Source organism: Lepidothrix coronata, unplaced genomic scaffold (genome assembly GCF_001604755.1).
Source record: "Lepidothrix coronata isolate B3197 unplaced genomic scaffold, Lepidothrix_coronata-1.0 Scaffold74, whole genome shotgun sequence".
In the NCBI taxonomy this organism is placed as follows: Eukaryota; Metazoa; Chordata; class Aves; order Passeriformes; family Pipridae; genus Lepidothrix; species Lepidothrix coronata.
The window spans coordinates 505111-531245 of NW_016690254.1; the positions used below are offsets into that span (position 1 = coordinate 505111).

General features: G+C 38.6%; 1 long non-coding RNA gene across 1 annotated transcript; it reads right to left on the minus strand.

The window, feature by feature from the left end:
- Positions 1–485: 485 nt before the first annotated feature.
- LOC108499484 lies at positions 486–21322 on the minus strand. The gene is made up of 4 exons (XR_001875548.1): positions 21248–21322; positions 19169–19268; positions 10556–10645; positions 486–521 (listed from the first exon to the last, which is right to left on the minus strand). It is a non-coding gene; the product is annotated as an uncharacterized LOC108499484 (long non-coding RNA).
- Between the last annotated feature and the right edge of the window lie 4813 nt (positions 21323–26135).

Below are 26135 nucleotides of genomic sequence, written 5' to 3' on the forward strand. Positions count from 1 at the left end.
CAACTCCTCAAAACAGCTGGAAAACTCTAGCAAAACCTCACGTATTTATTTAATCTGTCTTTTCAATCCATGGGTTAAATAGTCTTAAAATAGGAGATTTGAATAGAATTAATTAAATTGCATTAAAAACCCCACATAAACATCACCTTATAGGGAGCACAGAGCACTGTATCAGAATGAGACAACATGCTAAAGGATGGAGATCTGGATTTATCTCCCCAAAGGACTAACTTAAATAATAGAAGACTTCATGTCCTTTTTTGACAAAGGAATACAACCAGAGAGGGTCTTTTTGGTACCTGAATAACATTTATAAATATCTATATCTATATATAATACTGCAGTTACTTTTTAAAAGAGGTTTCACAGTCTGAGTCATGGACAAGCTGTTGACAATTTTACCTTGAGAAATTTATTTTTTCTCTGCTTACAGCACATCAGTCTCTTTCTTCACACATCCACAGGAAGGTCTGAGACTGCCTGTTGGCTTCTCTTGGAAGAATGTCCTGAACTGGAGCCTGCTGTCAGCACAGATTTCAGGACAAAGAAGGAAGGTCTTTAAAAATGTAAACTGGAGAACGGTGCCCAACTCTGAAGAATTGCTAGTGGGAACAAGGTGCATTACTGCCCTTTGTGCTTTTAAAAATCATCCTGAGAGTTATTTATCAGATTAAGGTTTTAACATAAATAGTTTGACTCTTGATACAGTCTGTCCATTCAAATCACCAGGAAGGAGGAAGAACTTGAGTTTTGCACTTGGATTATCCTCAAGAAATGTTCATGGTTTAAAAAAATACTTATGGAGTCTGTGTTTAAATCTACATCCAACACTATGCAAATATTTGCATGCTGTAACTTAACTCTACATAAATCAGGGTTCTTGTCAATGAATTGTTTGATTAATCAGTGGCTTAATTTGTGCATCAGAGCAAGAGGGAGAAAAACAACCCAAAACAGCTGTGTGATTGATTTTTGTTTTCCTCCAGACCAACCCAAAGTATTGTATAAATAGGTAGCTTCTATTGTGGTTAACTTCCTCAAAAGATAAAGAGGGAGGCCAAAAGCTTGCTTTTGTATAGTCCTTCCTTGAATACTGATAGATCTGGGGCTGTGAAAATCCCAGTACAAGCCTGGAAAGGCCCAGGGATGTTGAGTTTTGGGCCATTGATTTACACAAGTTAGATCAGGTTGGGTGATCAGGTTGTTGAAAACGCCAGAGTTTTCAGCAGTTTTGAAATGGTCTCCAACTTTTGAGCTCTCTGGCAGGGTAAGCTTTGTTGTACAAGTAGGGTGGGCATTCAGAACATAAAAATCAACAGAACAACTATGTTTGTTCAAATTAAAGGAGGATGATGAGGATGATGATGCCAGTAGAAGATGCCCTAACTGCAAGACAAGCATACAGTGCATCAAGTAGTCAATCAGTAAATGGACCCAATCTCAGTTGAGGATGCTGATGCTTACTGACTTCCAGCATATACACTGGCTGGCTCACCTGGGATTGGCTGTGTCCCTGCTGTGTCCCATCCAGCAAATGCCAGTCCCTACTTACTAAACGTAGTATTTAAGGGCATTTTGAGTTGGCCTATGACACCTCTACTGGCAAAGCAGGTTGGATTTGGACAAGGAGATGGTCTCTTGCTCCTTGGCAATGAAGACAGAAAATGTGGATGCTTTGTTAGGCTGATAGAGCTGAGGTAAGCAGAAAGATCTGTTCCACACTTGGGCTGACTTTACCCTCTGCGTCACACCTGGATGCTTATCTACTCTCCCTGTTTGCCATTATGTGCACTCAATGTGGCAGATAAAACAACAGAGTTATAGTTATTAAAGCTGTGTGTAACCTCCTGTGCCATGGAGTCAGCTCTCTGTGCGGTTGCAGGTCAGTGCAAGAACAAACTTGCTGTACTGCTACATGTGATTCCCCAGTCATGTAGGGAATCAAACAGCGGGACACGTGTCACAGTCTGGGTCCCAGGAATTTGGGTGTAAACAATCTCCTTTTCCTGTTAGACTGAGTGATGTGAAAAGCCTTGGAAATTTGTCAGGTGATAAAATTGAGAAATAGAGTCTGGGCTTCTAGAGGCACATGGAGTGGGGAACAAATGGATTTGCGTGAAATCACTGAAGGAGGCTCAGCAGGTCCTCTGTGTCCTGGACTCCTGCAGGACAAGGAGAAATGTAACATCTCTTAACTGTGAGGTGGGTACAGAAGCAGTGAAAGTCACCTCCTGCTCAGGAATGCACTCAGAAGCGCTTGCCACATTTTACTGGGGATTTCAGAAATAGGGGCTAAGGAGGAGACCCTTTGGGATACTCCAAGAAGTCAAAGCCTGGAATTGAGACTCTGGTCATCTCTTTGATCATGCCCTGCACTCAAGCAGTGAGAGAAGTCAAGCCCCCTCAGAAAGAAATGGCACTTGACCATATTTCCATATTTAATAATTCAAAAATAACATCAGCATCTCAGAGGCTGAATTCCTTGTTTTTATATCTTTCCTCTCTGTTGCCTCTTTTCTTTGCTTTCCTCTGCTTTGCCAACAGTCTTTCCACTGAAAGACTTACAGAGATTGAACAGTTTCACATTCACACTGGCAAACAAACTCCAGAGACCTGTGGTGCAAAGGAGACATATTTAAACTGCTGTGTAGCTAGTTGACAGCTAGGGTTTTCAGTTGCTTAAAAAGCCCTTCAGAGCTAAAGCATTGGCTGTCCTCTGTCAGTTCTAAAATACTGGTTACACAGTAGGAGTTCTGGCAGAAACATCACTGCATCAAAATTGAGGCAGAGCAGAAGAAAAAAGATGGAAAAAGACAAATTTCCTGGCAAATGTAAAAGAAGGTGCAAATTCTTGTTGCTGGAGATTAGCTGTGACGGATATTAAAGACAGCACCATCATGGAGATCTGACATGATGCATTTGGAATAATGCAAGTTTTAATGTTTCATAAGCACTTCTATGGCAGGTCAGTCACAGATGAGGCAAGAGAGTCATATCTGTATGGGCATTCCTGGAATTCTTTTGGAAGTGTTTAGGATGGTGTTTTAAGGGAACATGAGTATCCAAATCTCTAAGGTAGTGCTGAAAATTTCAGCCCTATATAATGCTGGACATACTACAAACAGAAAAGCAGCAACTGTATTTGCCTGCAGCAGAATCAGAGATTCTTTGAGGAGTACCTTCATTCTCACCTTACAGTTTTCCATGCCCTGATGAGTTTGTCAAAGCTGTGCTTTGAAATTAAAAGATTTGGATTAAATGTGGAAGAGAATGTTTCAATAAATTGTGTGTCTCACTTGGCAACACAGGTCACAAAATTTGAGGTATAACTCAATAAATACTAATGACAACAGGAAGAAATCAGAACAGATATCCCTTTGCATATTGCTGAAAAACATGGATCAATGTGCAGGTAGCAAGGTTTGTACAAAAGCTCAGAGAGCCACTACTTTCCAGGTGTTGCCCTTGATGACAATGATGGGGTCCCAAAGGAAGAAGCAATGTTCCTAGACATACTGGAGGACTGCTTCCTTACAAGGTTTGTTTAGCAATCAGCAAGAACAGACACTGTTTTCACTGTGTCCTAGGAAGTGAGCCAGGTATAATAAATAAGTAAGGAGTTGGTAAACATCCAGGGTCTCCTGTTCACAGTATCATCAGAAAAACTCCCGAGGATATGTGCAGAAGTCAGCAGCACAGAAATATTGGCAATGTGGGAACAAAGAATGAGGCAAAGAAAGTTGACTGATATTGCCAGAAGAAACAACTTGTAAAAGTGGAAGACATAAAAGAGAAAGTTAGAAGTAATTTCATTTCAACAAATAAAAGTGATGTTACTTCTTACATGCAACATAAGGAGCAAATTCTAAACAAATTTGTGAAGAAAAATATCAATTTTATGCATGCAAGTTTTGGCTTGTTTACAAGCTTTAGGTAAATATGGCTATGCATCCAGAAATCAAACACAGGCTTGAGGCAAATGTACACTTTTTTTTTTTTAAGTTTCTCATATAATGACTAATGACAAGGTCAGCAGTTCAATTTTCACCAATCTGTATGTATCATAAAAGAACAGTGTAACCCTTTAACCCTATGTGAGAAAATAATTGCATTTTCTCACTAACTAAAGCAACTGCTGGTATCCTCCTTGTCTTGATATACCTCACATCTTTTTCCAAGTCCTTTCAAACTGTTAGGTTCTTGCTATATCATGTCTATGGGATGATTCTGCAGTATGGAGGAAAGGAGTCTCCTTTTCCATATTCAGGCTTGTTCTGTCCTATTTGATGCTCCTTTCCTCCTAACTGGAATGGAGTAGGTAGCTGTATTCATTTCATCTCTTCCAGTCTACTAGTGAACAGCCCTATCATGTTATTCTTTACCTGCTTTCCCTCTAAATTAATTTCTCATCATACACATGTCAAACAGAAGCGTTCCTTGCTCCTACTCATCTTGTTTGTCTTTCTTTGAACTGCCTTGTTTCTGCTGTGAATCAGTTGTGAGACAAAGAGATTTATCTCATCTAACTTTCAATATGCAAAAATTAGACATAATCCAGTCTGATTTAACCCTGGCAAATTCTCTAGTCTATGAAGGAAAACAAGCACCTCAAGAGGGCAACTTTTTTGTATCTGTTTCACAAAGTTTAGACATCTTTCTTTGGTTCTGACACGTTGACCACCTAGCACTGCTGTAGATGTCTAAAGGCAAATGTTCATTCTTTAAATGTGTGAAGACAAAGGTGAATGTGAGGCTTCTTCCTGATGAAGAAGCAACCCTGGGCTATTTATATGGCCAGAGGAGATCTAGTGACCTGTGCTGGTGGAGGTTTTAGTGCAACTTCTCCTAGAGCAAAACAGACCAGATGAACCATGTCCAGATTTCTAGCATGGAGACACCTAGATCACACACAATGGAAGAAGCAACCTACTGACCCTGGTGAGGAGCTCTGATACAACAGTAACGCATTAATATAAGAAATTATTGCATGAGAGAGAGCACATACCTGGCAGACCAGAGCCACCAGATTTCCACTGGTGCTTGACAGAAAATATGGAGGATTCATTGCAAATTTTCAACGATTTCTGTTACTGTTTTGAGCTGCCCTCTATCTTTTCTTTCATTTTGTTTGCTGTGCCTTTGACCTCACTCTCAGTTGATATTTTATGTTGAAGAATTCAGCCTGCCAACCAGATCTGTTTCTCAAGTGACTGCCATTAATTCAAAATCACGCAAAATGTGACTACAGCTGCACACAGTAGCCTGCTGAACAGCCATGCATGGCCTGGGGCAGACTCGCAATTTATTTGGCACCCTTAGAGAAAAAAAATGGAGCCCTTTTACCACCTATAATTGGAGGTAAGCTATTCTTTGTAGAAGCACGTATTGTACAAGGAATGGGGAATACCATGAGTACCAGTAATACCTTGCATAACAGTAAAAAGTTAAAAGGGAACTTGTTTTTAAGGGCTTCCATAGCAATAGGCTCGGCATCATATGAGCAATCCCCTCAGCCATCTGAAAATAAACCGCGTTTAATTGACTGGATAAGCAGATCACATACGTTAAAGCAAGGAATGCCCCTTCAACTGTAACTTTGAACTGCAACTCGCACACCCTTTGGCAACGCATTTGCACAGAAACGTGTACATCCCTTGGCTATAACAGTAATTTTGGCAGCAACAGTAACAAGTACACCCTTTGGCAAAGCTCTTGCACAGAGCAGGAGGAAAATTTTTTTTGAAAAGTGGAGCGTTTCCCAAGTTAAGCCCTGGCTGCACAACACCCTCACTTTATTATTGCAAGAATATCTTTGAAAATATCTTTCATCCCACTACAGGGAAAAAAGTACTGTGCACCATGCACACCATCAGCAAAGAGAAAAAGAGACAGTTTAGGATTCTTTTGGTTTGCAAACCAAATTCTTTTCTTGGATATGCCAGTGGGGATCTATAACAAGACCACTGAATTAATAGGAATTACTAAATGCTTTCACAACATCAAGTAGATCAGAACTGGACTGTTAGATAACATTTATACACAGGAAATTTCGTTCTAAAAGGAAGCATCTATTTAACTAACCTACAGAAATTCTTTGCTTGACTCCTCTTTTATCTAAGTAAATTAAAATAATACCAAGGAAGCTTCCATGCAGCAAGTAAGCAGACACTAAAGTAAAATCCTCAGCAGCATGAAAAGTTCTGTGCATGCTGTCATGAGCATAAATAATATTCACTACACACCTTTTGAAAGAAGAGCCACTGAATCTGTGACAAGCAACGCTAAAGTCTGTGGGAAATTTGTGTGTGTGTGAGTGTGTGTATGTATGTACATGGGTGTAAACAGTAGTTCATTAAAAGATGTGTATATTGTAGTGATGAGCCAGCCAATGAAATGAGCCAAAGGGCAGACTTTGACTTGGCTCAGCAGTCATGAATGAAGATGAGCCAAAGAGGAGCAAAGGACATTGCAAACAATTTGGCACAGGTTCCTGGCAGTCAGTGATCACTTCAGGTATTTTTCTTTCAAGGTGTGTACAGGCACATCCAGTGACTCACCTGTATTTATATCCAGAGAGCCAAGACGGACCCGTATCTTGGCCCTGAGCTGCACCCAGTCCCATATTTATAGCCTGTCTTGTTCCAGTAAATAGAAAGCAAGAAGGGGAGCTGCCTGTTAAATTGTCGTCTTGTAAAAGTGAAGGTTTTTTTCAGCTTATTGAAAATCTACAGAATTGGATCTGACTGATGCAGAATAACTCTGCCTCTTTGAGGTGGAGAGAGAGTCGCCAGCCAGTGGGATGAGGAACTCGTCCAGCTGTTCCTACAACATCCTTGCTCCTTAAAACCTGCAGTAACTTCACTCTTCACTCATTGTCACAGCTTTATCAGCCAGGGAAGTATATTCCTCTCACTGATCATCCATAGTGAGAGCTTAGAGACCTCAATGAACTGTCAGTCTGTTTTTGTTGCATATAGCTGTGAACTTAAGGCTTGCTGTTTCCCTCGTGTCTGCTTGCCCACTGAAGTTACTGGGATTTCAGTATATTTGATATACTCTGTTCTACATATCCCATTCCCCATCAGAACTTTTCTGTCATTCCCTTTCAAACTCCCTTTCAATGTGTACCTACAGACCTTCAACTGATATAAATAAAATTACTTACTCTCTGCCTAAAGTCACCTTGCCACCTGGAATAACAATGTGGTCAAGAAGAGATGTGGTGAGCCATTATTTTTAATTTCTGCTTTATTTTGAGACATATTTGACTGTCATTTTCCCTTGTCATTGCTAAAGGAGAACAGAGGTGGCTGAACATGATGATAAGCAAAATTGTAAAAGCCTAAGTAAAGGTATAGATTTACAATAAGCCTTACTCAGCATGTGGTAAAAAAGAACATTTTTAAGTGTTGCAGTGGTAAAAGTTAGGCTACATTGCAGGCCCTGAAATCAGGATACCTTTTTGTTGTCTTTGGGGCATCCTGGAAGCCCTTCAGTTCCACGTGTTGCCTTAAAATGAGTGTATCTATCTGAATAACCCACACAATCCAAACCTACAGGATTTTTTAAATAATTTTGGAAAATAAAGGTGAAATAATAAATAGATTCATGGAGCAAACCAGGTTTAACATGAATCAAAGAACACTTTTCCCACTGAAATTAAAGAAAATCAAAAGAAACAAAGCCACCTGATAGTTCCTGTGGTCTAGGTGCCATTCCTCCTAAAACCCTCAAAAATGGAACTCAAGAATTTCCCTCATGAAATATGAAGAAATGAGGTGCTTTGGAAAGAAATATGTTGTTATCAGTCTGGATGTCTGTTAGTCCTTCGCTTATTCAGACTTCAATTCCATTGTCCATACAAAGGACCGCAGAGCTGGAGAGGAGCTACAAAAAAATAGTCAACTTAGATGAGTGAATCATCTACTGGGGAAAAAAAAGATATATTAAGCTCAGAAATGGATCTGCTGGAAGACCAAATGTTCCTTCTCATGTTGTCTTGTAGTCCTGTCCTGGACCATGTGACTACCTGACCTGCAGTCTTTGTGCAATGGACAGCAGGTACCTCCATGTACAGAAGACTATAAACAACACACACAAAACCAAGAACTCACCACCAGAAGCAGATTATGCCTTAGACTCAGCTTGAAAACACTGCCTTGACTAATGGTGCTTGCAAAGAGTTTGAATGAGGATAATGAGGTAGTTCTGCAACACGTTTACAGGTGCTCCCTCTGTAGCTTGAAAAGCAACTAGAGATAAAATACAAGCATGTCTGCTTGAAAAGGAGACAAATTGGCTTATTAACTTTGCTTTCCTGGCAGTGTTAGCAGGCTGAATATGTTTCAAAAAAAGCAAAAGGGGTTTTTTGTTTTACATCTAAAAATGGAGTAATGAAAACTGTGATATTACTTCTACATAGGGAAACATTATGAATATTTATTTCTGTTTTATTTTAACTGGATATTCCCTGAAGATAAAAACGTTTTCATTTATGATGAAAATCCAATTATTCAAAGTCATTAGTCAATTCTCCTTCACTTTCTCTGCACTTTTGCCCATAAAACTCAGGCTTTGAGAAGTTAATTACTAGCAGAAAAGTAAAAACTTCTGAAACTTTCCACTTTAGTAGAAAGTTATTTTTCATTAAATAAGTTACATGCAGATTGTCCCACTGGTGGAGATGTACACCACTTAGCCATACACCACAAAGCTGTCATGGTCATGGAATGAAATGGACATTTTCAGAGATATCAGCTCTATTTACAAAGCTGAGATGGGCCACGTTGTGCAAGAACATGTTTCTAACAGTGCAGCTGATCAGCTCAGAGACATGTGCCTACAGCGTTTGCATAGACGACTTTAACTCTTAATGCTTTCTGAAAAAATAATTCAGCATCAAAAAATGAGTTTAAAATCTACCTCTGATTTGAAAGCAGCTTTGATACAAAATTTTAATAAGCTTTAAAAAAAGACTGTCTTTGCAGAAGGAAATTGCACCTTTGAATACCCAAACATGATACTGAGTCTACTCTGCATAAAATATTTACCTTTACAATCAGCTGAGAAGTTTTCATCTATCTGGGTATCAGACTGAACCTGGTTTTCATCAGCTTTGCTGGGAATTAAGTCCACCACAGATTCTTGATTAACATATTAATTGCACATCATCTCTAAAAAAATACATGGATTTTTCCTAATTTTTATGCATAGTCTGACAGTAAAACAGAGGGCTCAGAAAACGGCACCTGAGTGGCTGAGAAAAGACAGATTCAAGAAGATCTGTGTCACATCTTCCTTGAATATGTGTTTTCTTTGTTAACTTAAATACAATTGCTTATGGAAGGCAACAATTAATGGCAATACACACACACAATTGCTTATAGAAGGCAACAATTAATGGCCATACACTGAAGTAATGTATTTTGGGTCAAAACTTAAAAAATTCAAACTCTCAGATAATGCCAGGACAAAGTTCCTTTCACAGTTTTACAACCCCCCTATGAATATTCCTATATCTAAGTGATTCTTATTCCCCTCAGTAAAGGTGGTTCAGTATTTTCTCTGAAGCCTTACAGCTTTATGTACAAAATCAGTAATTACTGTGAATAGAAATCTACCACAACACCTAAGAACCAGGCACTTAGCTTAAAGTCTGTTCTGAGGATGACTGAATATTCTATTTAAAAGCTAGTTTCTTTTGATAATGACTACTTAGAGCTTGATCTCATTTCTTTTGCCGGTTCAATGACAGTAGCATGGCTGTTGCTGAATACTGCAATGCCAAAATCCTGTCTTTAGTAAAGGCTTAAGTCCTCACCTGTGGAAAAACACAATGGGCAGATACGCAGACAAAAAGTTCAGACGGGTTTGAAAGAGAAGTAATATAATTTCTTTCTGTGAATGAAATTACCCTAAATCACAGTTACAGGGCTCATTAAAAGATGAAATGTACTTGCTTCTCATTCTTGAAATGCACATCATGTCTAAAAAAACCTCCTGAATACCCACAAATACTAGAAGAGAGAAATCACCTCTGAATTCAACAGCATTAAGAGATGTCGTTTTAGTTCAATGCAATGTAAAGTAGTTTTTTTTATCCATTATCATAATATTTAAATAAGTGCTACTGCTGCTATAAATCTATCTTAATCATAAAATCAAAGTTCCCTTTGCATATACAAGAGATCTTGAAAACTGGCTGAAAGTCTGCCAGATTGTTCCCAAAGTACGTAATCCTTATAGAGGTTATTCTCAGAGCATACTAGTGACTTCAAAACCCAAATATACTCTCTAAATCTCAGTGCACCAGACAGAAAAATATCCATCCAAGGCTCCCTCACAGACCTGAGATTGCCCTGTGTAAGTCACAGGTAGGTGTTATATTCCTTAGTGTACCATCTGTCAAGTGACAGACATTGGCAGAGATTGTTCTTTATTCAGCTTTTTTTCTCCTCTCACGAAGGTAGTTTTAATTTTTTTCCTTGGTATTTATAGGAGTCAAACAAGCTGCTGAGGATTTGTGCTTTGTTTTTTAATGTTAGAGTTTTCTCACCTTTTCACTTCAGTCTCAGTCACTCGTGGTGGCCGCATCTTGCCAGGTTGGGGATGATGCATCTGATGGATCTGATGAAGAGCAGTACCTCTGAAACACAATATGTGAAGAAATACCAGCTAAACAGACCGCAAGGGCACAGCACCATGTCAAACCTTGTAAGACCTGACTGTAGACAAAGTGTGCAGGTTGAAGGTCTTTTGGTGATTGAAATGAGCAAGACAACATTTCAGGATTTGCCATCCTTGCAGACTGGGCTCTTAGTGTTGCATTAAAACATCACCATGTGCAGAAGCATAAAGTGGCATCTGTTTTGTTATGGCTCAATATTTATGATGAAAAAGCCCCTGGTGACAGTGCAGAACTTTCAGTATAGTGCAAAATTTCTTCTGCCTGAAGAGTCTGATTTAAGAAGGCTGCCTGAAACCCTCAGTCTCTATTATGTACCTGCAGGGGGTTGTGTTTGTCCAGATTCATATGGCCAAAATTAGGTAAGACTTTGTCCTTCACCACTAACTGATCAGACATTAACAGGCTGGATCTCATCACTGCGTGTGCAAGCAAATGAAGACACAATTAACTGTAGCTTAATTAGTTTTGCCCATGGTACATGGTCATAAAAAAATGTTGACCAGCAGCGTACTTATAGAAATATGTAGCACATATTTGCAAAAAGATTATGCCAAAAAGTTGGTTCTGCCAAACATTTGTAGACTGTTGTGATGACCCACTGAATAAAGAAACCTTAAGGGTCATCACAAGTGTCACTGATACTGGAAGGAGGCATCTCAGAACCGGCACCACTGCAGCATGTGGGGAAGACCAGCTGGTCCCAAGGACATGAAGTAGGCTAAAAATGTAAGCACACACTTGAGTTCTTTTGTATTTAGGGATGCTTTTTTTCAGACTGATCATTTGAAAAAAAAGACAAGATCATTATGAAAGCGAGAAACATAGAATTTTTGATAAGGAAATGTACTCATCAGAAATATAATCACTACATTCTTCTGACTAATATGATTTAGATGTAAGCCCTTTGATGATATTTGTTACAATACAGAAGGTACTTCTTTATGTGACACCGGATATTGCAGGGCTTGATTGCTGTGACTGAGGGCTTTAGGCATTATATAATGAAAGACTTACGATTTAAAAAAATCCCCCAAATTATAAACAGAGTATCCTGGCTCCCATTTGCCTTTGAAGGTGATGAAATTGTTTTGCTTACATAAGCCACTAGGAGTAGCTCCCCTGTCAGACTGTCTGTGCTCATATTCACCTGTGTCTACTTGGTCTCCTTTTCACAGTCAGTGTTTGTAAGGGCTCTCTTTGCATTGTGCCCTCACCTGTGATAGCATCTCCTCCAGCAACAGTAGTACACTTAGGAGCACTGTCCTGTCTCCAGAGCCTGCCCAAGCTTTCCATGAGAGCTGATGGACTTACAGTCATTTTTTTGTGACTTCAGGGGCCAAGTTTGTACAGTTCTCATGGCACCCATGAGTTGGTCTTTTAGTCTTCCCAAACAAGAATAGGAAAAAAGTCTTTTTTCTTCAGGGCCAGGAAGAAGTCTAGCAGCAGCACTGGTCCTTCATTTCCTTCCCTCACCCCTTCAGGTCAATATAAAAGATAAAATATTGCAGATTTTCCAGTGTCTTTTTTACCTGTAGACTCTTCTTTCTTCTCTCTCATTTTTTTTCTTTTACTATGTGTCCTTTTCTAGTAATTATTTATGATTCAAAGGGAAAGCCTTGTGGCTTATATGCCTGTGGATGATTTCAGTCCTGGTCAGTCAGGTAATTTTAGTGGAGTTGGAAAGTCGCTTAAGCTGGTAGGCTGGGAAGTGGCTGACTTCTTTAGGAGAGCTACAAAGCTGAATCTCTCAAATAAAAGTGAATCTTGTGAGCTGTGGAGCCCACATTTGGATCTGAATTCCCATGCTGTCTGTGAGGTTTTGGGTCCCATGGATCAGGCCATACCTGAAATGAAACATTGCTGTTTGCCACCCTTGTCTCCATTCAGGCTACTTTCTTGAATCTTTGTTTTTAAAGTTACACAAAATAATCAACTGACTGGCAGCTACCAAAGAGAGTGATGATGCACCAACCTTATTAGTTGGGCTGACTCCTATTATATTTACTCATAAGATGACTGTCCTGCTTTGGATGTCTCTTTGGTCATGCAGTTAGAAAAATAAGTTCAGTTCTGGGCACATAACACTGACTGGAGGAAGGGAGAGGAGCAGGAGAGCATTTCATGGGAAATAACACATATGATTAAGCACTGGAATGATTGATTTATGATAAAAGATTAAAAGAACAGAATATGTATAGCTAAAGGGAGACATGCTGAATGCCTATGAGTAAGTCAATGCTGTAACCACCAGAAACAAGAGGAGTAGGTTGCAGGGGCCTATGAAAAAAATCTGGAGCAAAGGATATGATGGTGTCTTCCAGGGAAAATTCAAGAGGGAAATTCTGGGGGAATGACATCTAGGTGAGACTGCAAAACCACTGCTGCAGCATGTTTTGGGATAGTGACACTCTTTGGTGTGGAATTGCTTAAAAGCTTGACCAAAAAGGCCTACCGGTTATGAAGAAAGGGAAAAGAAAAGAAAACATCTTCCTTGTGATACCAAAGCAGCTGCAAATTTGCAACTGTGAAAAAGCTGGGGTTGAAAGATGCCATCGGGTTAATCTTATCTCTATTACTCTTGTAGAAACTGTCATAATTACCTTTTTATAAAAACTCCTTCTTGGGGGGACCTGAGGAAAAGCGGGGCATACGAGACTCAAATTTAGAGTGTTTGAAATTAGTTTTTGGCTAAGAGAGGTGTGAAACTTTCTTCTGAAAAGAAATTCTTCCCATTTACCATCTTGTTAGCATTTGAAAATTCAAGCACAGAGTCTGTCTAAAATGTTTTTCTGCTGTTCAATATGTAATATATTCATCTGAGAGAGGCTGAAGAGCCGGTTACATGCAATGAGCTGCTTACCTGCTGAGCTCCAGAGGGCCTCCTCTTTTCTTTTACTTAAAAAAAAATAAATCCAGGAAATGAATAACTCTGTAAACAGACTTCAGTGTTACATACTTTCATATGCCAAAAGGTACTAGAGTCAGAATTAAGGTTAAAAATGAACTTCCCTGTGCCCAGGAGTGAATAGCTAAAAAGGGCACATGTATTATAAAATACGATAACATATTGTCTCTGAACCAATATTATTTCTGTATCTTTAGGTACACAGGAATAGTAACTTGTGGTTGTTCTTACTGTTTCCCAGATTAAGGGTAAATAGAACCAGAGAATGTCTTTTGTACAATAGTTACCTAGTAAAACTCTACTTTAACTACAAACTACAGGTGATGTATGTAACATAGTGGTGAGTGAAACATTTCTGGGAAAACTATTTACCCAAGTTGCACAGAGAGAAGAGAACTTATCATGTAAAAACATCTTGCTTTGATATGCTAGAATATACAAATATGGGAGGAGGTAAGGTGGGGTTAGCAGGTGATACAGAAGTTAATCAATGGTTTAAAAAAAGAAAGAAAAAAAAGACAACAGCACAATGGAAAAATAGATTGAGTGCCATGCATGAAGGAGGCAAAGCTTGGCTTGTCTTTTGCTTAACCTTAATGTTCTTTTAAGGTAATTTTTATATTTCATAATAATGGAGGAGATAAAGCAGCACCTACAAAGACAGGTGAAAGCACTGCACTTCCCTGCTTACACTCTGAGCCGGCTGGACACGAGCTGGCACCAACCAAGAGCCATGTAAAGGTGTGGGCAACAGGACATCAGTTGAACCAGGAGTGTCAAATCCTGGCCAAGGAGGCATGGGAATGTTATGCAGAGCCATGATGCACCTTACCTGTTCTTTTGTCTTTCTCTGAAGTGGCTCTATAAAGCTATGGAATGCTACTAGGCATGAGCATGTCCTGTGCAGAGCTTTGTGTCTCCAGCCCTCCGTTTCCTCAGTTGTAATGTTGCCCCTGTTGCACCAGGACCTTGTGAGGACTTTGTGTCATGTATTTTGGAAGCTGTCAGAAGCCAGAGTGGAGGAAACCTTTCCCAGGACTGCATGATACCTTTACCTAAATGTTATAGTACATATTGCTGCTGAGGAACACCATTACAACGACATCTATTTTTGGTTGGAATAAAAGCCGGCAGGAAAAATTGAGAAGCTTATTTAAAAAAATGCTCAGGATACTGGATAAGATGTTCTTAATTCTCATTTTCACTATAAAACCAGAAATCCCATTCTCTAAGAAATTAATTTGGAACTGCATCACTTGCTGTCAGGAAAACTTATCAGCCTCCCTTCCCACTCTGCACTGGCAGTGGAACTGGCGCATCTGTTGGTGTTTTGGTAGAAACATTTGTCATCTTAGTTATTTGGACAATATAAATGTTTGTTAGCGATGATTTTGGTTTGTTTCTAACAAACAAGTGTACGATTTGGGGTCTACCATCAGTATGGGGGATTGTGTAAAAGAAAGAAATAAAGAAACCACAAGATTCTCCTCTCTAACAAGATCACGGTCACAGGGAGGAAAGTGAAGAGGCTCAGCGAGTGTGAAAGCCAGCAGTGATGAGACATAGATGTGTTTAACTCCAGGACTACTATCTTTTCCCAACAGTTAAAGACAGTCTTCATGTGTCAAGAGGACAATACTGGAAAATGCATGATAGGACACATAGGATATGGACAGCTGCCAGGCCTCTGAACAGCTGTGTGGTGTATAAGAATTACTGCAGCTGTATTTAAACTAGAAATTAAATCTCTCTTTTTTTCTTTTTTTTTCTTTTTTTTTTTTACTTAATGTGTTCAGGCTTTTCACTTACCCGAAAGGAAACATTAGCAATTATGAAATGTTTATTTCCCCACAAGACATGCTGTTTTGTTTCTGCTGTCTGTGATCTCTGATGTTCAGGAGACATCACTGCTCATCCTTTGCACTGTGTGTGTGTAGAGCAGGGGAGATATCTGCTTAACCTGCTGTCGAGTGAGAGCAAGGCATTCAAACCCAACTTTGCACCACTTTAGGAACAACTTGAAAAGGAATAAGAAATCAGTTCTCTCCTGGTGTTTTGGAAACACTGGGAAAGAATCTGATACCAGTATGTGTTCAGGATCCTTATGAGGCCAAGAACTTCAAGGCAGGTTCCCGCAGTGTGACTGATCTGATAAGCCTGGTGGGTGTGCAGGAGGTAGAGCAGTTTTTCCCCAGGTTTGGAGGTACTTCACTCACATTTGTGAAAAGTTTGCTCATAAGAAATGAACTTTTCACAGCAGAGCTGGGGCAGATGTACTTTTGCCTGTTCTCCAGACTCACATGTTCCTTTATCATTTTTGTTAAAAAAAAATAAATTAAGAAACACATGAAGTCAAGAGGGGATACCTCATCCTGAACTTTCTCTCCCTGTCTCTGTCATTCAGAATAAGTAGAACAGAAAGCTGGGGAACATATATGTGAGCTGTTTCTAGAGAAGAAGAGAGAAAAGCCCTATGAATTACACAAATTATCGGCAATTTTAAATTCCATAAAGGACAATTTGCCTTGTTGTGGCACACTTGGCTGTTCACTAAGGCCAGCCCATCAGTGGGGTATTAGATGTCCTCCACAGTGTGGACACAGAGCTGCTGGTTTCCACACAAGCTGTCAGCTTTATTACTGCTAGAGCTAAACAAGATAGTAGCAGGTACCTGTGGTTTTGGAACAAAAATTCTTGGGTTCTCCCTGCAAAGCCACATCTACAGTGTGTGGTTTGGCTGGCAAATGTGGGTTCTGATTTGTATGCAACCCTGTGGACACTTCTAATTTGATGTTTGTATGAAAGGCTAACTCTGTGGCCACTTTTAATTAAAGGAGATTTCCGGTAAAGTTAGTCAACAATTTTTGTTGCTGAAGGGAGAGTACAGAGCAGTGCTAAAGAATTTTTGAACAATGGTTGTGAAAATAAAAGGTATAAAATTTGGTGCTTTATTGTAAAAATTAAATGCTGAAATTTCCAATTGATATGAATTCTCAAACTTTCTTTTTCTGTTCTTCATTACTCTCTCTTTTATTACAGTTAGATCCACTGGAAAGGAGAGGAAAGGGTTAGAAACATAACTGCCCCAGGCTTGCAAGGCAGCACCGTCATTTTCTGGTGTCCCTTTGAATCCACATAAAATTTTGGTGTCATAACATCCATGGGGAGGAGATGCCAAGTTCTCTACCTGCTTGTTTTGAACACAGATCTTACTACATTTCAGGAGGGATGTTATACTTTGTACTGGTGCATTTTCCTGCTTGAACTCCTGAACACTTCTTTTTGGTGAGGGCTGGTCAACAGACAACTAAACCTAATTTGTCACCAACAATGACACTCATACCTCAAAAATAGCATCTGATACTCTTTGTTATGATATAGTAGAACTCCATCTGTTCTGCAGAAGGGTGAATGGTCTCATATCAGGAAAATAAACAGAAGATAAAGTACGTCTTTGGGTTCACAATTAATCATCTAAAAGTTTTTATGGTCTAAATTAAAAAAAAGTCTCACTAGAGTCAGCTATGAAAAAGAGGAGAGACAAAAATTTAATTTGGAATGGAAACTGGTTTTCTAGATTAGAAGTATTGAAATTTTGAATAATGCCTGTGAATAATGCCTAGTGAATTAGAAAGAATGGCAAAAGATCGTGGATATTTACATGGCTAGAAATCTATAAATTATTAAATTTCAATAAATAAAATTATTTTCTTTTGATAATTTCAGGTGATAATTTTGATAATTTCACTTCTTTTTTTTTTCCTACTGTAATTATCTGATCTTAAAGATGTGCAAACAAGCTGCCACAAGTGTTTGGCTACTTAGTAATAACTGTGCACCTTCTTACCTATCAGTAAATATAAGATCATTTACTTTCAAGAGGGGGAATTCAGAGGAGGGATAGGCAACCTCAAATTACCACACATTTATAACCATGTACAAGTCTCCCCACAGGCAGTTACCACAGATGAGCTAAATTACTGCAAATTCAGACTCCAGCTTGCATCATATTAACCGCATTATGTGCCTATCTTTACATTTTAAAACAAAACATAATTTCTAGCCAGAAGACATCCAATTCTTATATAGTGATGTTAAACTGAAATGTTTAGACAGCTGGAAACAAACAAAACATCAATTTTTGTTAACTTAGGAAATTTGTTGATTCCACTCCTTTTCTGCAGAAAGTTTTAGCTTCAATCACTTTTTAATATCCTACTGGCATATTTTTTTCCCAAAAGTAATTCTCTACAATCTTAAGGTGAAATACCTTTTTCCTATTGAAGTCAATGGAAGAATATAATTTGATTTCCACCAGGAATTCCTGTCAGTTCCTGAGAATGTAGAAACCATCTATATTTTCTCATTCTTCTTCCTATAAAATTCATGCTACACATTTTAAAGCCTGGGTTGTTTTTTTCCTGTGACTCTGAGGTCTGTTGAATTTAGAAGCATTCGACAAAAATTGGCTTACAAAAAAAACCAGCAAAAAAATCAGAAATCTGAAGAAAGATGACAATTCTGATAATTTATGAAAAAAGACTGGCAAGGCTTGTAGCCCATAATGGATCTAAGAAGGTGCGGCACTCTCTGTACCAAAGCAATATAAACCCGGACAAAACTCCAGAGTTTGTTGTGTCATTTCTGAACCAGGTGCTGTTGAAAGATCAGCCATATTCATTTTCTAGTGCTCACCCAGAGACCAAACCTCACAGCTCAGGAGTGCGAGTTCAGTTAGGGCTGTACATTGCCATTTTTACTCTGTAAGCCATGTCATCTGCATCTGAATTTTGAATTTCTTCTGAGCTATGACCAAAACTTTTGACTGCACATCCATCTCCCTCCCTTGGGGAATTTCTGTGGGACACACACTGCTGAAAGGGAATAGCTTCACCAGGACAACTACGGCAGTTCACACTCTGAACTATTAAGAAATGAGCCTTAGGTTTTCACAGTCCCTCTCTAAAATGGGGTTTATGTTGCTCACCTGGAACATGTTAGTCTTCACCAGCAGGTAACTTTTATTATCCCTATTCAAAATACTAAATGATCAGGTACTGCTTGGTTGTTATTGTTGACCCCATATTGACTTGATGAAAAGTGAGTCTGAAGTTCATTCTTCACCAAGTTACTCCCCCGTATGTCAGATGACTGTGAATTAATTTTATCACCTCAGTTAAATGCATTTTTTATCAATATTTTCAAGATTCTGATCTATTTGGGAATTTTCAGTTCTAGTGTCCAAATGCAATGATTATTGTGGGAGCCATATACAAAGTTCTTTTCTATTACTTATTTTTTTCATTCCCAAGAGAGACAATGTGTATTTTTTAAACAGGAGACATTAATCATAGGGTCATTCAGGCTGGAGGTAGGAGCTGGAGAGGTCTCTGCTCCAGCCCCCTACTCAGAAAAGAGTGAACACATCATTCACAGAGCTGTATCAACTCAGGGACTTATAGTGAAAATTATAAAACTGAGGAAACTTCGGGGGTTTACTAGCATCTCCATATACTCATTGCCTGCCTAATGACATTTTAAAAATAATACAGGTTTGTGAATCATAGATAATCTACCTGTGTACTTGCCAATCCAGTTGTTACTTTGATTCACTTTAATAACACCCATTTTTACTCCAGTTTTTGTATCTTACTATTCACCTGCTGTCTTCCTCACCTACATGGAAAGAATGAAATGAATTAAGTGGAATCAGTCTGTACAATCAGAGCTGAAGCCTCCTGAGCTGAAAAATGACTCACATTTATCTGCTGGCATCTCTCCTCACAGATCTCCTGCAGCAACATCTCTCAAATTCTCTACTAATTGAGCCATTTTCTGAATTCTAGCAGTGAATAGGACTTTGTGAGACAGAGACTATCTACCATATAAAACTTGTCGTTAGTGGGAATGGCAGTTTTCCTAGAAGATTTTTGATTAAGGTATATGGAAAGAGAAGTTGGAGAAGTGTAGTTTACTGCAAGCCTGCATTAAGCATTGACCTTCATGCTGCTCAGTAGTAAGTCAAGAAGCAAAGATGTTAAAATACAATGGAAAGCTTAAAGAGAAGTGACTGTAAGTCACCAATATATACTGGATTTGGGAAATGCATGAGTGTGTTTTTATTAAAAACATTAGTGTCACCGAAATTAAGATTTAGACATACACACGTGGTCTAGTTCTCTAGACAGCTAAAATGACATGTTCTTCTTCTCCTGCACTATCTATCCAGCTGTATTGTCTTTCCTACTTCATTTTTGTAATTGCTTAATTCCACAGCCCCATTTTTTATGGTCTATTAGTATGGAGCAGCAGGTGTTCATCAAAAACTCTCAGTGTCGCTAAGAGCACCCACGACATAATAAAAACTTATGAAGGATCAATTCAGGTATAGCAAGGCTGTTTTTCCCTTGTTTGTAGAGAATCCCTCCCTGACAGCTAACAGACTCCAGTAATGCCAAATGGAAGCTTTTCTGCTAGAAGAAAAATTGCATTATAGTAAAGAGTGTGAAAATCAAACTGCACTGAAGAAGAATATAAAAATCATTCTGCTGAGTTAAAGAAAATGTCTGTTCTGCCCAGAAATGTGGTATCATTAGATGGTTGTAGGTGCCAGCAGAAAGCAGATGAGAAGAGCATTGCCTATTCCTGAGCTGTGTACTTCTGGCTCTGCCAATCTGCAGGTTAGAGCCTTCCCGAGACAGAGGATTTAGCTGTTTCCTGGTGTTTGAAGGCTGATGGCCTTTGTTTTATCTGCTTTATACATTTTGCATACAGAAAATCCTGCAGCAGGGTGTTCCACAGTGTAATAACTTGGTAAGTGAAAAAAACTTCCTTTGTTTTATTTGCTTTGACTGCTCTAATTGCTGATTCTTCTGTGTGTCTTTTAATTTCTGTTTTACCAGTAAAGAGAAATAGTCATTCTGATTTACTTTTCCCATGTAAAATTTAAGTTGTATAGACTTTACAATTGGAATCGATGTTCTTAAAGGTCTTATCCAACCTAAATAGTTCTATGATCTTATGAGACTTTTTTTTCTTCTTCTCAGTGTGGGTAGAAAAGATCCTGCTCAAGCTTACTGGCATGAGTTTTCTGGACAAATGTGTTTGTACACATTCTGACAAGAACAGTTCTTTTCCTTCAATTACACTGTTATGATTTAGAAGAAGGTAACAAACCTGTGGAGGTAAAGTCAGAGGAAAAGGTGGCCAGAGTTTACTTTAACTCTCACCAGCTTTCTGTGCTCATCTGATCCATATCTCTGATCATGCTGCAATTTATCCCATAATAGCTGCAAGGAATATTTTCCACATCACTTGTAATACTGAAGGAAAAAGTCCTGACTCACTTTTACGCATATTCCACCTTTCTTTTTATGACTGTAGGTATATGTTCACACAGATACATACAGCCCTAAATTGAAAAAAAAGAAAATTTTTTCCTCTTTCATCACATGTTTTTACTGTGATGTGTTCATTTCACATCCTTGGATCTCAGCTTTGCAATTGAATCTCACAGTGGAGATGATCTTGGATTCTGCAGGTGGATGGATTTTAAATTGATGTGAACAGGACTGGATCCATGTTTTTATTCTCTCACAAAGACACAATCAGTCTTAGGAGCACCTATGGGATGTACAGCCGAAACTTTCCCTGACCTGTGAAGTCTCCTCAGGTGTTGCCTGCTGCTGTTTCCTTGTTACCAGAGCCATCCTTTTCCCCACACAAACTCCTGTACAGGTGGAACGTTGCCATGCAGTGATGCCATGTCACGTTACCACAGAGGATGAAGGGCACTCAGCTGCAAGGAGGAAAAAGTTGCAGCTCTGAAAAAACTATGGCATTTTTCCAGATAAGCAGCATTGAGGTCTGCAAGTTTAATGGTTTTTTTCTTTCCAGTTTGGTGGAAATGATGGTGTCTCTTTCAGGTTATTGCCTACCTTCACTATTTCTTCCTGCACCAAGGAACATTTAGAGGTAAAGGAAAAAAAACCTGGGATTAAACCTCAGATGTTTGGAGAAGGTTTCCATTTACATTTGAGAGTTTGGTTTGCATTTTATTATTTGCATCTGTCACTGATGTATATAGATAACTAACAGTGGGGCTAAAAATCCCTTAGTTCTCCAAGCCCACAGCCCTCAGGTCACTGTTTAAGATGTCACTTGTCAACTACACATAAATATTTAGATTGAATAGAAGTGTAGATCTCAGTTGCTCAATGCTCTCCACACATCTTCCTAACAGCCAGGCACTTCGGACTTTTTCCCCAGGATCTTCCTCTCTGGAGGATCACAAAAATGGCCCTCCGTCACCTCCCACAGGCACCACAGGCTGTGCTGGTGCCTCCAGAACTTGGGATCTGGGTAGAATCCAGGCTGCAGTTGTGTAATAGGCTTGTCTCTGCATGGCAATGGCAAACTATGTACATCTTGTTATTTGAGGAACAGCTTGGCATGAATAGAGAGATTTGCTGCTTGGAAATTGGTTTTGCAACAGGAGGCATTTGCTGTTGGTTCATAGCAGAGAGGCAGGGCTTTCTGCTACCCCGTGTGTTGTCTAGAAAGCTTGGTACTGCAGATTAAATTTTTGCTGCTGAGGACAATATTTTCTGCTTACGTAACAACCCTCACCCTCATTTCACTTAGGCAAAAACATTGTCAGCTGCACTGGTGGTTGGATAGTTTCTCCAGACATCAAAACCAAAACCAACATGAATTTTGTTATCCAGGCTACGTATATAACATGATTTTAAAGGCCTTGGAGCATTTAAGAAAGGATAAATGAATTAAAGACTGTATTATTAGCCCACAGTGGACTATACTTGTCAAAATTTGTTGAATATCCAAATTAAGTTAAAGCTAATCCCTACATGAGCCTATAAAAACCTGTTCCCAACAAGTCTTCATAATAAACTCTTTGTGCCATGAAATATGAATTAAATTGTTTTAAAGCAATAATGTTTAAGTAAGTAAAAAGAAGTTTCCTACTGAGAGATATTTTGTGAACAAAATTAAATATTATAAAACCATATTATTAAATTCTGTCAAAAAGGCATTAATCTTGTTACTCTGGCATTGGTGCCTTGGTTCTCCATAATTATGGATTAAGACTTCAGACAAAAATATAGTATGGAAGGTGTTTTTCACAGTTCCTGAAAAAGAAAATAAAACTTGAAAGTATAAACCTTTAGACTCTCAATATGTCATTCTATTGTTATTATTAACTTATTATGTGCTGACTTTATGATTGGCATTGTATAAAGCTCAGTATGAATATGGTCCCTGCACAAATGAATTCATAAACTGTGGAATCAACCTCAAAATATTTGGTAGTATAAGATGGTAAAACACGAGGATATCTGTGTGTGCTGAGGTTAAAGAAAAGTACTTCATTTTTTTCAGTAACTTGTGTGAGGCTGATCTATCGCTCTTGATCACATTGTAGGAAAAAAAATAATCACCTTTTATAGAGAGAGAAGATGTGGGAATGGAAAGTTTGTTTATCCCAGAAAAAGGTGCAAGGAAAAGACAATTTTTGAAGATCGCATCATTGGTCTCACAATGTGCTAAGGACACATGTACAACTCTGAGTAATCTCATGTTTACCTGCCCACCAGTCAGGGCCAGGTCTAAAATAGTCATGTCCTCTAGTCAGCAGAGATAGATAGCATATTCCACTCTCAGAAATGTTTCCAGGGTAGGTGAATTGTCTTTTGGAAGTGTCTCTCCCTTTCACTGACTATGTAACGAGCTTAGGGTTACCCTTGGGACACTTTCTTAAGGAACAGAGAGTATATTACACCTAAGGGAAAAGTAGGCAATACAAGCAAAGAAGAGAACGGATGAGGACACAGAAGATGAAGGTCCAGCTGTTCCTGGCTCCCTAGGCAGTAGGCCAGTGAGAGATACAAAGTGATGGTACCAATCAAAGCTGTTCCAGTGCTGTACTTCAACAGATGGTTGGACATTTAATAATTTCAGGGTTACAACCACAGTTTCGATAGTCCACAGTCTCCACTGCACACAAGAACTGATCTAGCACAAAAGAGAATAAATTCCATCATTTCCATCAACTCCAATTTTATGGGAGGGAAAGAGAGTTAAAAAAATCATAAAAAATGCTTTAGACAGAACTCAAAGTTTTAAGATCTCTGCAGAGGATTTCTTTTTTACCACGTTGAATTATACCTCATGATCTTTTTTTAATTTCCCCACTACAACTAGTAAAAGAATTCTGAAGGTTTAGTACTTTTCCTAATTGGATTATCTCTGAATGAATGCAATAGGTAAATGTGCCTGTTCTAGTACTTGGACATCATAACTCTACCACTCTTCCCTGTGAGTCATTGTCGTTGGATCATAACCCCGGTATTCAGTCAGCATTTTTTGCTATAATCCAGGTCGCTTATTCAGATTATTTGTTGGTAATATGACATGCTTGGGGTTTTATTACGCTTTCTTTACACCCTGAAGCAAATGCAGGCAGCCATTAAGCATGGGGGAATGCTCAATCACATTTATTATGTCTGATATTTACTTTATGTTGATAATTCACTAAGACACAAGAAAAATAAACTCAGAAAATGTGTAATAAACTGGAATTTTCAGTCATTGTAGAAGACTAAGTTAGTTATAGAGTCTGTCACCTCCAAGTAAGAGTTCTGTAATTAATTCAAAATGGCAGCTTTGTGATGGTGATTAATTAATCTAGGTAAATCAGTTGGTTCAATCAATTTCATAGAGACTATTTGTCCACAGCACACTTTTTAGACATAGGATTGACTGAAATACATGCTTTTCACCTCTGTAAATATGGCAAGAATTACATTTTCACCCCACCTGGTCCCCCTTTAACTTTTCAGATCTTATGTGGGAAGAGATCTTTCACTGCAGCTAATATTGCATCTACTGTTTATGCAACTAGAGAAATACAGAAAGTTGTGTTCACTTAGGTGGGAACACCAGCAGTTATATAAACTCTGCAGTGATTCACAAAATTTTAAAATTTACCTTGATATTACATCATTAATACTTGACAGTTCCTAAACCCGTAAAAACTGTAATAACACACAGATGCAGAAATCTGTATAAATATGTATGTGTATGAATTTTTATTATTTTTTCTTTTTCCAAAACCAAGTCCCAGCTACTATTCCCTTTCAAAATTGTTCCACATGAACACATAAATGTTGGTTGAATGCCTACTGTAATTTGAGTAAAAGAAATTATTTCCTTTAAGAACCTTTTTGTGCCTCTTACAAGAACACTCTAGATCAGTGAAGATACTTCAGAGGCCATAAAATATGGGGATGCAAATTCTCAGCACAAAAAATTAGGAATCTATTCCATTTTCACAGGGATCTTGGACAAGTTTAGTGTATGGTCTTCACTGTAATATAAAGAGCTGCAAGCCTAAGGCCTGGGGTCAACTGTAGCCTTTCCATTCAAAGGTGACTTGTTTTAATGTACTATTTATTACTTCTTCCTGTTGTTTATTCCAAATATGAGGCACCACTCTGCCCATCCTCATCATTTATATTGCAGAATAATAAACCATTTGTATCCATACGTAATGGGGTGAATTTCAGAGGGGACAAGTGGAAATTAATTATTTGAGTTTCAATGAATTAGTGAAGTTCTTTGGCCTTTGATGTCTCTGAAGCAGAGACATAAAAAAAAAAAAAGTGCCTCTGGATGTTGAATATAGAGAGAGGACTGGGTGGGTAGTGGTATGAAATTTATCTACATTACCCCATCTTGGGTACACAACTTGATATTGATCAGATCAAGCCGCAATTCAGGATCTATTTTTATTTCTTGTAAATGCAGCTAAAGGGTGTTCGGCTTTATTCACATTTGTTTAGGTTTCCTTTCTTGGGGGAAAAAAATAGTATTGAAAAAATTGAAAGAAACAGTCTTTTCTGAAGATCTTTGTCATCTCACATTTTAGCAGTCATTTACAGTGCTTAGACTTCTGTCAGTGACTCAATAGAAAAAAAGGGAGTTGACTCTGCCCTTTTTCTACAGTTCTATGTTTTTGGCAAAATTAGTTCAGTGGAAACAGCTGAATGTGACAGCATCTTAAAAAGAAAAACTTACAATGGATCCAAAAGTCAACAAGTGATGAAAACCAAGATTCCTGAAATGGCATGTATGACTCTTTCATGTCTTCAAGAGAATAATGTAGTTGGGGTATGGTCAAAACAGTCGCCCAGCTACAGTTTGAGCCTTCTTCTAAAATAATTCCGAGTGCCAAATACCTGAGAGTGGGATCAGGGTAGGGAAGATAGAAGTGGAAGAAAAACCACTTCAAGTATTAAAATCTTTCTCTTAGGACATTTAAGTTTGAGCCACTGGGCATCAAGTCAGTATAAAGCATGTTTGCTTCACTACCACCTTCTTTAAAAATGCTCCAGTATTTAGCAGATGGAAACTAAGTGTCTGTGGCACTTTGCAATTACCTCCCCGCTCCATTAAGGCATTCACTTGCACAGACAGGAGAACTCAGAGAGGGCAGGTATGAGGCGGGTTATATACATGTATGTT